Genomic DNA, 11503 nt, shown 5'->3' on the forward strand with positions numbered 1-11503 from the left:
CCCCAGAGGTGTAGGCAGTGCAGGTTTAAAGGGTGATGGATCTTAAAAGACAAGTCTTGTATGCCCACAACCAGCTCCCCAAGCTTTCAGCGAGGTACCAATGCATGTTAGAGCCTTAAATTAGCCAGTCTTTTAAATCCACCACCTTGCTAAAACGTCAGGTGCCTCTGTACACTGATGCCAAATAGAAACATGGAGACAGAGTTGGAGGACACAGAAAAAGTAGTTTCAATTGCCAGGCAAAGAGGGAAAACGGTAGGCTAGTGCCTCATTTTGCCCCCCCTGGGAGAGGGTAGTGAGGAGTCTCATAACGTGCAAGGAGCAGAGCATGATCAGCTCATGGACAATTTCCTGACTGGTGGATGGTGAGGTAACTGGGAATCAGTGTCATCAACATTCTGGTTCCAGCCAGACAGGTTTGTTGGCAGCATACAGTTAACTTCTTCCACCCTTTGGGGGCTTCAGCACCTGCAAAATAGCTCCAAAGGCATGTTCAGCATATTTTCTATAGTATTTGAGGAACAACTAAAGGTCCTTGGCTTTGTTGAATGACTAAACTATTATTATTCTGTCTTGCTTGATGGTTAACTAAAGTTTTCCTATAGACAAAAAGGCCAGTGGAGGACCTGAGTGGGGTCCCCTCTAGGAAGGCCTCACGGGGTCCTGCTTGGTGACAGCCATGCTTGTGTCTTTAGAGATTTGGAATGAGTGTCTAAAGTTTAAATTGCTTTTAATTGGTATTAGTAGAACCATGTTAAGAAAATAAAATCAGTGGCAATTGACGTATTATTTCCTATGGCTGCCGTAACAAATTACCACAAACATAGTGGTTTAAAACAACACAGATCCATTATCTTACAATTCAAGAGATCAAAGTCTAACACAGGCTGGCAGAACTGCATTCCTTCTGGAGGCCCAAGGGAAGAAACATTTCCTGGCAATTTCCAGCTTCTAGAGGCCCCCCACATTTCTTGGCTTGCTCTCTTCCTCCATCTTCAAAACCAGCACCTTCAGGTTACTTTCTCTCAATTTGACTGCTGCAGCCATCACCACATTTCCTATGCTAACCCTGACTCTGCTCCCTCCCTCTTAGAAGGAGCTTTATGATTACACTGAGCCCACTCAGATAATCCAGGATACTCTCCCCCTATCAAGATCATTAATTTCATCACATATGTAAAATCCCCATTTGCCAGGTAAGGTAAAATAGTCACAGATTCTGGGGATTAGGATGTGGACATTTGGGGGGACCACAATTCTGTCCACCACAATGGAATCTGTACAACTTAGGTCTATAGGTAAAATTCCATCACAACTCATTTAGGTATGACATAGATTGACAAGTGACAAAAACTAGCCATGTCTTAGATGAACCCTTACTGTTTCAAGTAATATTGCATACAGTAAATATCCAGGACCATAAATATAAGACATATGCATATGCTCAGCATCTGTTTTTAAAAAGTAGGATTTGGCAGTTTCTAGAAGTAATTTAGGCTGGAAGGTTGTATCTTTTGATGACCTTCACCCACTTCAAAGTTAGAATAGGTCAAAAGGTGCAACCTCCTACCTTAAATTACTTGTGGTATAAGTGAGCCATAAAAGCATACTTTCTGACAAGAACATAATAAAGTTTTTGATAGGCATTCTATTCTTTGCTAAAGTTGTGCCATGAAATAGAAAATATCTTCACCCAAATGAAAAAATATTTAATGAGAGTAGTATGAGGAAGGCATAGTGCTCAGCTCAGAACATTCCATGACTTAAATTATAAATTCAACTTTCTTAAAATAATAACTGCTTCTAGAATTTCCCTTCATTAGCAGACAGTGCAGGCAAAATGATCATCTGACTTACAAATTGTTCATTGATCCCACTGGAATGCTACCCTTTTAAGGCTGTCCCTTCAACTTAACTGTCTTCTAAGGTTCTATTTATATACTAAAAGAGGCAGAAAATGAAACTGTAAAGCATGTGTTCCTGAACTGCCTGGAACACCATTTGAATTCCCATTGGAACCTTTGTGTGTGCTCTTGTTCCAAGTATCTTGTCCTTGGGGGATATGTTAGTAACTTAAGGCGATCATAACAAAATACTATTAACTGAGTGGTTTAAACAACATTTATTTCTCACAGTCCTGGAGGTTGGAAGTCTGAGGTCAGGGTGCCAGCATGGCTGAGTTCTGGTGGGAGACCCCTTCCTGCCTTGCAGATCACTGCCTTCCCTCAAAGAAAGAGAGACAGCAAGCTCTCTGATGTCTCTCTCTCACTATCTCTATCTCTTCATCCATGGCATGCGGATGTTCCCAGGTCAGGGATCAAACTTCCAGCACAGCAACAACCTGAGCCACAGCAGTGACAATGCCATATCTGTAACCCACAGATCCACCAGGGAACTCCTGGTGTTTTTTCTGATAAGGACATCAATCTCATCATGAGGCCTGCCCCCTCATGACCTCATCTAAACATAATTACCTCCCAAAGGCCCCACCTCCAAATACCATGACATTGGGGGTTATGGCATCTACGTGAGAAGGGGCAGGGGGAAGCACAACTCTATCCACAGGAGGGCACACATAAGATGTAAGCAAAGAAGAGCCTCAGAGTGATGGTACATGTTCTGGCAACCTGATAAAAGTCAGCACTTTAGTCATCATCCAGTTCATCTGGAGATTTCTTCCAGACTGGGAACAAAGTAAAAAAGCTCATTTTTCAGATCTCTAAACATGGCTTCAATGGGCAACCTCCAAAGGGTGTTTTCTACCCCAAAGTGTAGCTTTACAGTTAATCAATCATATTCTTGAAATGATGTAACAGAGAAAAATAAACCTGATTCCATATTGGATCTGTTCCTTTAGCTCTTAACTTTTGTGCTCTGTTGCCTATGCTTAGCCATGCTGGTTCTGCACCTTTTGTAGAACATTGCCTGTAGCCTGAAATATACAGGATAGCCCATTCTCAATGCTCTGACCTCTATTTTTTCCTTCCAGTTTTATTGAGATATAATTGACATACCTTGTGTAAGTTTAAGGTATACAGCGTCATGATTTGATGTACATACGTCATGAAGTGATGACTGCAATGTCTAGTGAATATCCATCATCTTATGTAGGTAAAAAATTAAATAGAAAAAAATTTTTTCTTGTAATAAGAACTTTTAGGATTTACTCTCTTAATAGCTTTCACATATGATATTCAGCAGTGCTAATTGTATTATAATGTTATACATAACATCCCTAGTACTAATGTATCTCTCTTTTTTTGGCCATGGCCATAGAAGGCTCTGACCTTTAAAGTATAACACTTTTCCATTCATATAGAGAGAAAAAATTGCAGCACAAGGAATTACATTTGTCTTGTTGGAGGTTTATAGGAATATTGTGACCATACCTACCCTATACAGCTGCAAGAACAAAAAAGTCCAGCACCAAGAAGTTTCATACAACCAGCCCTTTTAGTATAAAAAAAGTCTGAGTTCTAACTCAGATAAGGTGGTTCTTTGGGACATTAGTCCACCATCTTCTCAGTCTAACAGCTTTCTCAATAAAGTTGCATTCCTTAAACTCATCTCTACATGTATTATCCTGTCATGCTGTGAGCTGTCTGAGCTGGGTAACAATGTCTAGAGTGATTGAGTTTTTCTGAATTGACATATCTAAGGAGAAACCAAAAACCTAGGTAGGAATATGACTTTATTATTTAACCTTGCCTTTTAAAATATTTTTATTTGTCTTGTGGAGTTCCAGTTGTAGCTCAGTTGTTAACGAATCCAACTAGGAACCACGAGGTTGTGGGTTCAATCCCTGGCCTTGCTCAGTGGGTTAAGGATCCTGCATTGCCATAAGCTGTGATATAGGTGATATAGGTCATAGACACAGTTCGGATCCCATGTTGCTGTGGCAGCTACAGCTCCAATGAGACCCCTGGCCTGGGAAACTCCATATGCCGTGGGAGCGGCCCAAGAAATGGCAAAAAGACAAAAAAAATAAAATAAAATAAAATATTTTTATTTGTCTTGAAATAGAAATGGAGAGGGTAACATTTCATAATCCAGGAGAAAGACTCAGTTTATAATTCCTAAACTAAAATATCACTGTGCTGAAAAGAGAAATGAAAGATGAGTACCCATGAGGATCATTTTCATAAAAACTCAGTTTCAAAAAGACACTGAATTCCACTCTGGAGTTCTCATTGCGCCTCAGCAGTAACAAACATGATTAGCATCCATGAGGATGTGGGTTCGATCCCTAGCCTTGCTCAGTGGGTTAAGGATTCGGCATTGCTATGAGCTGCAGTATAGGTCACAGAAGAAGTGTGGATCTGGCATTGCTGTGGCTGTGGTGTAGGCCAGCAGCTGTAGCTCCAATTCAACCCCTAGCCTGTGAACTTCCAGATGTTGTGGGTACAGCCCTAAAAAGCAAAAAACAAAACAAAACAAAACAAAAAACAAAAAACTCTGAATTTCACTCTTGATTCATCTTTTTGAAAAAAGAAAGGGTAATCATTAACCAGAGAGGTTAACTGCAAAGGTTGTCTATTTTTATGCTTTATCCTGTATAAACACAATGTAATTACGATTTCTGTTATGAATTTCAGTAAAGCCTGATTTAAAACTACAGCAAGGGTGCCATTAAAATGGGAATATTAACTTTCCAATAATTTCTAGAAATTGAAATGAAATCTGTTTGGCAATAACACGACATTTTGACACCAATGAAAATATTTTATGTAGTTATGTAAGCGATAAAAATAAATATTTTATAAAAATTTACCCAGAAGGACTTATAACTAGGAAAAACAATCATAATTAACAAGATTTCATAAAGTACACAGCAGCCAAAGATAACTTTTAGACCAGCTGAATGTGATGAGGTCATTGCTGGTCCTAAGTTCATAAGATCTGAGCACCTGTAGAGATTTTTTTCAAGCCCTTAAAAGAATTAATTTTCCAACTATAGCCAGGCTGGAAGAGTCTCCTTCTTATACATGACTTTCTATTGTGCCAAAATAGTGGAACTGAATGCATACTTCAGCTTTTCTAGCAGCAGTTCCTATGGTGCAGAAGTAAATGTGGAAACCCTACCAGAACCAGCTGGAAAAAAAGACATGCGTCTACTATTTGTGAATGTATTATGGAGCTTGGATTTTTGTTTCCAATGTAGAATGTGTCCAAAGCAATCAAATTTAAGAAGAGGACTGTGAAATTATCCAGTGGATGAGTAACCATCTTGACAATTCAACTGGCTGATGAAAACAGAGCTATGTTGGCGGTAACGATACCGCTTACTGTGCTGGCTGTGCAGTACTGGAGAGATTCTTTTGAACATTTTTAACTAAATTCTTATACCACGAGAAAAGTTACAACAGCAACATCAGAGGAACAAAAAACAATTTTGTCAAGTATGTATTTTTTTTCAATAAAAACATCACTTGATCACTAAATTTATAAAGTCTATTGCAGGTTCTTAAATTATTATGATAATAGTAATAATAATAGAAGGCATTTCATTGACTTAAACATGCTTATCTTTTGACTCTTAAAAAAAATTTAAACTTCTAAGCCTAAAAAATACCAAAAAATATTTTTAGTGTGGCATAGTTTTCTTTAAAAAAAAAAAAAAAAAGCAGTTTTAGATTCACAGTCAAATTGAATAGGAAGTAAAGAATTTAAATATATCCCCTGCCCAGACAAACATACTGTCTCCACACTATCAATATCCCCCACTACAGTGGGACATTTGTTACAATCGATGAATATGCCCTGACACATCATTATCACTTAAAGTCCATAGTTTACAACTACGGGTCACACTTGGTGTTGTACATTCTATGGGTTTTGACAAATGGTATAACGACATGTATTCACTATTTTGTATCATACAGAATATTTTCCCTGCCCTAAAAACCCTCTAGGTTCTGTTTCTTCACCCTACCTCCCCCCCTAACTCTTGAAAGGAGTGATATTTTTAGTGTCACCAGAGTTTTGCCTTTTCCAAAATGTCAATGGGTTAGAATCAAACTGTATATCACCTTTTAAATTTGGCTTCTTTCACTTTGAAATATTTGTTTAAGTTTCCTCCCTATCTTCTTGTGGCTTGATAGTTTATTTCTTTAAAGAGCTGAATAATATTCCACTGTCTAGAAGTATCACAATGTAACCATTCACCTACTGAAGGACATCTTTGTTGCTTCCAAATTTGGGCAATTATGAATAAAGATGCTTTAAACATTTGTGCACAAATTTTTGTCTGGACCCACATTTTCCATTCCTTTGCATAAGTATCAAGGAGTGCGATTGCTGGCTCATATGGCAAGGGTATGTTTAGTTTTGAAAGGAACCACCAAACTGTCTTTCGAAGTGGCTGTAGGAGTTCCCTTTGTGACTCAGTGGGTTAAGAATCCAACTAGTATCCATGAGGATATGGGTTCAAACCCTGGCCTCGCTCAGTGAGTTAAAGGATCTGGTGTTGCCATGAACTGTGGTATAGGTTACAGACGTGGCTTGGATCTGGCATTGTTGTGGCTATGATGTAGACCAGCAGTTGCATCTCCAGTTGGAATCCTAACCTGGGAACTTCCATATGCTGCTCGTTCGGCACCTAAAAAAAAGCAAAAAACAAAAAAACAAACAAAAATAAAACAAAAAACAAAGTGTCTAACAATTTTGTATTCCCCTTAGCAACATATGAGAGTTCCTATTGCTCCACGTCTTTATTAGTATTTGGTGTTATCAGTGTTTTGGATTTTAGCCATTCTAATAAATGCATAGTCATATTATTTTAAGATTTCCTAATTACAGATAATGCAGAACATTTTTTCATATGTTTACATGCAATCTGTATGTCTTTGGTGAGATGACTGTTCAGATCTTTTGCTCAATTTTTAATCATGTCGTTTGCTTTCTTGTTGAGTTTTAGGAGTTCTTTGTATATTTTGGCTAACAGTATCTTATGTGTATTTTGCAAGTATTTTCTCCCAGTCTGTATCTGTGTCATAGAGTTTTTAAGTATAGGGAACAATCTTGAAGCACTCATGCTCGAAAGATTTAGAGCCATTCTTGAAAATGCACTAAAAATGATATTTGATTCAAGTATTATTTCATCAACTATGAAACCATGGTGGAATAAAATGAAATTATCTACATAACCACCTTACATCAAGAGGAGACTTGGAAAGTAATCAAGGTTGGTTCCATTCTTGGATATCATGAGGAGAGCCAGCTGCCACTTGCGATTTCTATTAAAATGTAAGCCGGGTTAAGGTAAGACAAGAGCCTGGTAAATATTTCTTGCCAGAAAAAAAGAAAAGCTATTATTTCTTATGCAAAAGCCTTGTACCAAAACATTTTTCGAGTAGAAACATAGCTTATACAGTATGCTATTAGACACCATTACCTTTGAGAAAAAAAGAATTCTCACCAGGAAGATGAAATCAAAATGCCCAACTAAGCATTTGATTTTACTACCATACCACCAAGACCACTAGCAATGATGGAACCAAATTCCCTTAAAATAATAAATGTAAATATCTCTGAAATAAGAGGGCATTAACACATGCACAATACCACAACATATGAGAAAATGCAGGCAATCCCTTTATATAGTGAGATTTTTGTTGCATACAAGAGAATCCACTTTAATTCGTTCAAGCTACAGGATATCTAACAGGTGTTATAATCATCAAAATGCTTTAAATGACCAGCCCTGAACTGAATTTCCAGGAGCACCACCTAAAGCCACATTGCAGAATTGAGGTGCTAGCCCTACCCGAGTCAGCAAAGCTTGAAATCAGGAATCAGCTGCTGCAGCTACTAACTCCACAGCCAGACCACATATACCCACGTCCACAGCAGCAAAATGAAGCTGTGCTCAGCCTCTCAAAACCTGTGAAGCTAGAGGCGTAATGCTGAGACTCCTGCCACAGTTGTAGCAGAAAAATCAAACTCTTCTATAACTCAGCTTGCCAGCAGAAATAAGAGAGGCAAGAAGTCAGCATCTACATTAGAGGATGTCACTCTTCCTTCCAAAACTTACGTGCTTGTAAATGATCGGTGGGACCTAAATCACATCTAACACTGGAGTTTCAGGGGAAGTTGAAACATGTAGTTTTCAAGACCCTGGTTTTCCTTCAGATCGTATAAATCTTTCACCTTTTTAAAATATGTAGTTTTCTTATATGTGGAAGCTAAAATATGGCACAAATGAACCTATCTACAAAACAGAAACAGACTCACAGACATAAAGAACAGACTTGTATTTGCCAAGAGGGAAGGGGAGGGAGTGGGATGCATGGGGAGTTTGGGGTTGGTAGATGAAAACTATTACCTTCAGAGGAGTTCCCGTCGTGGCTCAGTGGAAATGAATCTGACTAGTATCCATGAGGATGCAGGTTTGATCCCTGGCCTCACTCAATGGGTTAAGAATCCCGTGTTGCCATGAGCTGGAGGAGGTCACAGACGCTGCTCAGATCTGGTGTTTCTATGTTTGTGGCATAGGCTGGCAGCTGCAGCTCTGATTCTACCCTTAGCCTGGGAAGCTCCATATATCATGGGTGTGGCCCTAAAGAAAAAAAAAGAAAGAAAGAATGGACGGATAAGCATTGAGTTCCTACTGCATAGCACAGGGAACCATGTCCGGTCTCTTGGGATAGGCCATACATATATATAGACGTCACGAGACATGTTTCTACAATATTTTCTTAACCCTCTTTGCTGAAAACTCCATCTTGTCCTGCTTTACTCTATCCCGTCTTCCTGCTTTACTTTATCCCATCTTCCTGCTTGAAAAACAGTCACAGTGCTGCTAAATGACTTAAGCTTAAGAACAAAGACCTAAAAGCATAAGCTATTCATAGGGTCAGCTGAATGAGGACATAATGCATTGGTCTAGGCACACCAGACCTGTGCAGATTGGCACGCCGTTTGCACAAGCATGATATGTCCTCTAAGGAATAAGAGAAAGAGTGAACCTCAAGGCCAAGTGGTTTATGAGCGGTTGTTAGCAGAACATGCATTAGCAAAGAGAACCAAGGTGCAAACCTAGGCATGCAGGGTTGCTGCAAATAGGCATGCCCTTTGTGGAAGCACAGAGAGGATTCTCTGGAATGCTATGCATAGCTAACTCAAATGCTAATGATTATTATGTGCCTAAAGGTCAGAGTAAAAGCTTAACCTTTTACCAGCTAAATGGCTTTTAAAGTAATAAAAGAACTTATAAAATAGTAAACCCTATATTCTCTACCCATGGCCCCTCCTCACTTGAGAACAATAAAAGCGGTGTGGTTTCTTGAGGTGGGGCTTTTGGTCCCTGAGACCTTGTGTCCCCTGGTTCCCACTTTTACTTAAAATAAATGTCTCTGTGTCTTGTTTTATGTTAACTTTACTCCTTAAGTTTCACAGCACCCGTTCTTCAGCCCCATCCTGCTCAGCTGGTCTTGGCATATAGACATATATATATGTATATATGTATGATTGGGTCACTTTGCTGTACAGCAGGAATTGGCACAACATTATAAATCACCCAAAATTCTTAAAAAATGTAATACAAATAAATAAATAAAATGGCTTTACTGCCACTCCAAAAGAATAAAATAAAGTGTAGTTTTGAGGGTTGCAGCCTCAGTAATTCAGTAATATGTTCAATTAAAGAGATGATATGATAAGATGGTGTAGGGGGCGCTGTAGTGAGCCACCCAGATTCCTCTTTATGGACCAAGGCACTCAACCTACCCCCTGTTGGCTGCCGACAGTTCTCAGCCAAGTCTCTTCCCAGGAACTGTCTTCAGGAAAAAGAAATGCTTGCCCAAGTTTACATCCTCTCTTCAAAGGCACACAGGTCCTCTTACTTGAAGTTCCATGTAAGGACAGCTGAGGCCTTGGTTGCAACTGCATCATGGCTCAGCTTCTCCCTTTGCTCTACCCTGCTTCTCTCTCCCTCACAGATATTGTTTCTTAGAGAATTTTGGCAATAAACTTCCCATACACATACCTCCACATCGAGTCTGTTTCAGGTAGTCCAATCTAAGACAGATGGAAGGAATAAAAATAAAAAGACCTGCAGTTCCTGATGTGGCTCAGTGGGCTAAGGACCCAACCCGTTGTCTCTGTGGCCTGGGAATTTCCATATTCCATGCGTGTGGCCTTAAAAAGAAAAAAAGAACAACATAAGGCCATTTGCAGCAACATAGTTGCAACTAGAGATTATCATGTTAAGTAAGTCAGAAAGAGAAAGACAAATACCAATCCAAAATATGACACAAATGAACCTATCTACAAAGCAGAAACAACTCATAGACATAGAGAACAGATTTGTGGTTGCCAAGGGGAAGGGGGAGGGAGTGGGATGGACTGGAGGTTTGGAGTTAGTAGATGTGAACTATTACATTTCGAATGGATAGGCAATGAGGTCCCACTGTATGGTACAGGGAACTGCATCCAATCTCCTGGGACAGAGCATGATGGAAGATAGTATGAGAAAAGGAATGCGTATGTATCTATGGCTGGATCACTTTGCTGTACAGCAGAAATTGGCACAATATTTCAAATAACTGTAATTATAAAAATGAAAAAAAATGTGTATACATTACAACACTGTTGACCCATTCTGGGCTGAATCCCAGGAGATTACTGTAAAAGCTAGAAAAAGTCATGTTTAAGGAAGCCAATTACAGTATTTTTCATAATAGTGAAAACGTGGAAAAAACTAAATGCTTACCAATTGATATTGGTCATTCCAGACAGAATTTTTTTTTTTTTTTTTTTTTTTTTTTTTTTTTGTCTTTTCTAAGGCCACTACCTCGGCATATGGAGATTCCCAGGCTAGGGGTCTACTCGGAGCTGTAGCCGCAGGCCTACGCCAGAGCCACAGCAACACGGGATCCGAGCTGCGTCTGCAACCTACACCACAGCTCACGTCAACGCCGGATCCTTAACCCACTGAGCAAATTTTATTCACAAATTTCAAAAATTGACTTAAAAAGAATGCAAATATCTGAATAGTCTAATAACGTATAGGGTATGCCCCAAAACATCAGAGAAGCACGAAGCCAAATCAATATCATAGGTAGTTCTACCATATGTTCCAGAAACAATGACCAAAGGATAGCATAACCCTGATAAGAAACAGAGCTAGACCATTACCATTCCAAATACAGCAGTGCATTAAAAGAAAAATATATCAACCTTGCTTGAGTGAGGTTTATAAAATTCACCAGTCAACAGGCACTTTTTGTAACATACGACACTGAAAAATGAAATAAAGGAAAAAATTCTTAATCTTAAGGCTGAAAGTTGACAGTTCAACTGATGTAGGAGAAATAAAAGGTAAAATTTAGTAACCATTCCATCATGTTTTTTTTTTTCAAATCTTTGCAAACTAGGAATAGAAAATGTGTAGATGCTGAATAAGGAGGGGGATAAAACATTCCCCTTAACCAAAAACAATAGAAGATGCCTCTACGTGCTCCATAAAATAAAGTAAGTTTTAATATTCTAAAGAAGAAAGCAA

This window comes from Sus scrofa, chromosome 13 (genome assembly GCF_054392235.1).
Source record: "Sus scrofa isolate SSC_HxYL_T2T_F1_AM1 chromosome 13, Sscrofa_HxYL_maternal_Yorkshire_Landrace_v2.0, whole genome shotgun sequence".
Taxonomy (NCBI): Eukaryota; Metazoa; Chordata; class Mammalia; order Artiodactyla; family Suidae; genus Sus; species Sus scrofa.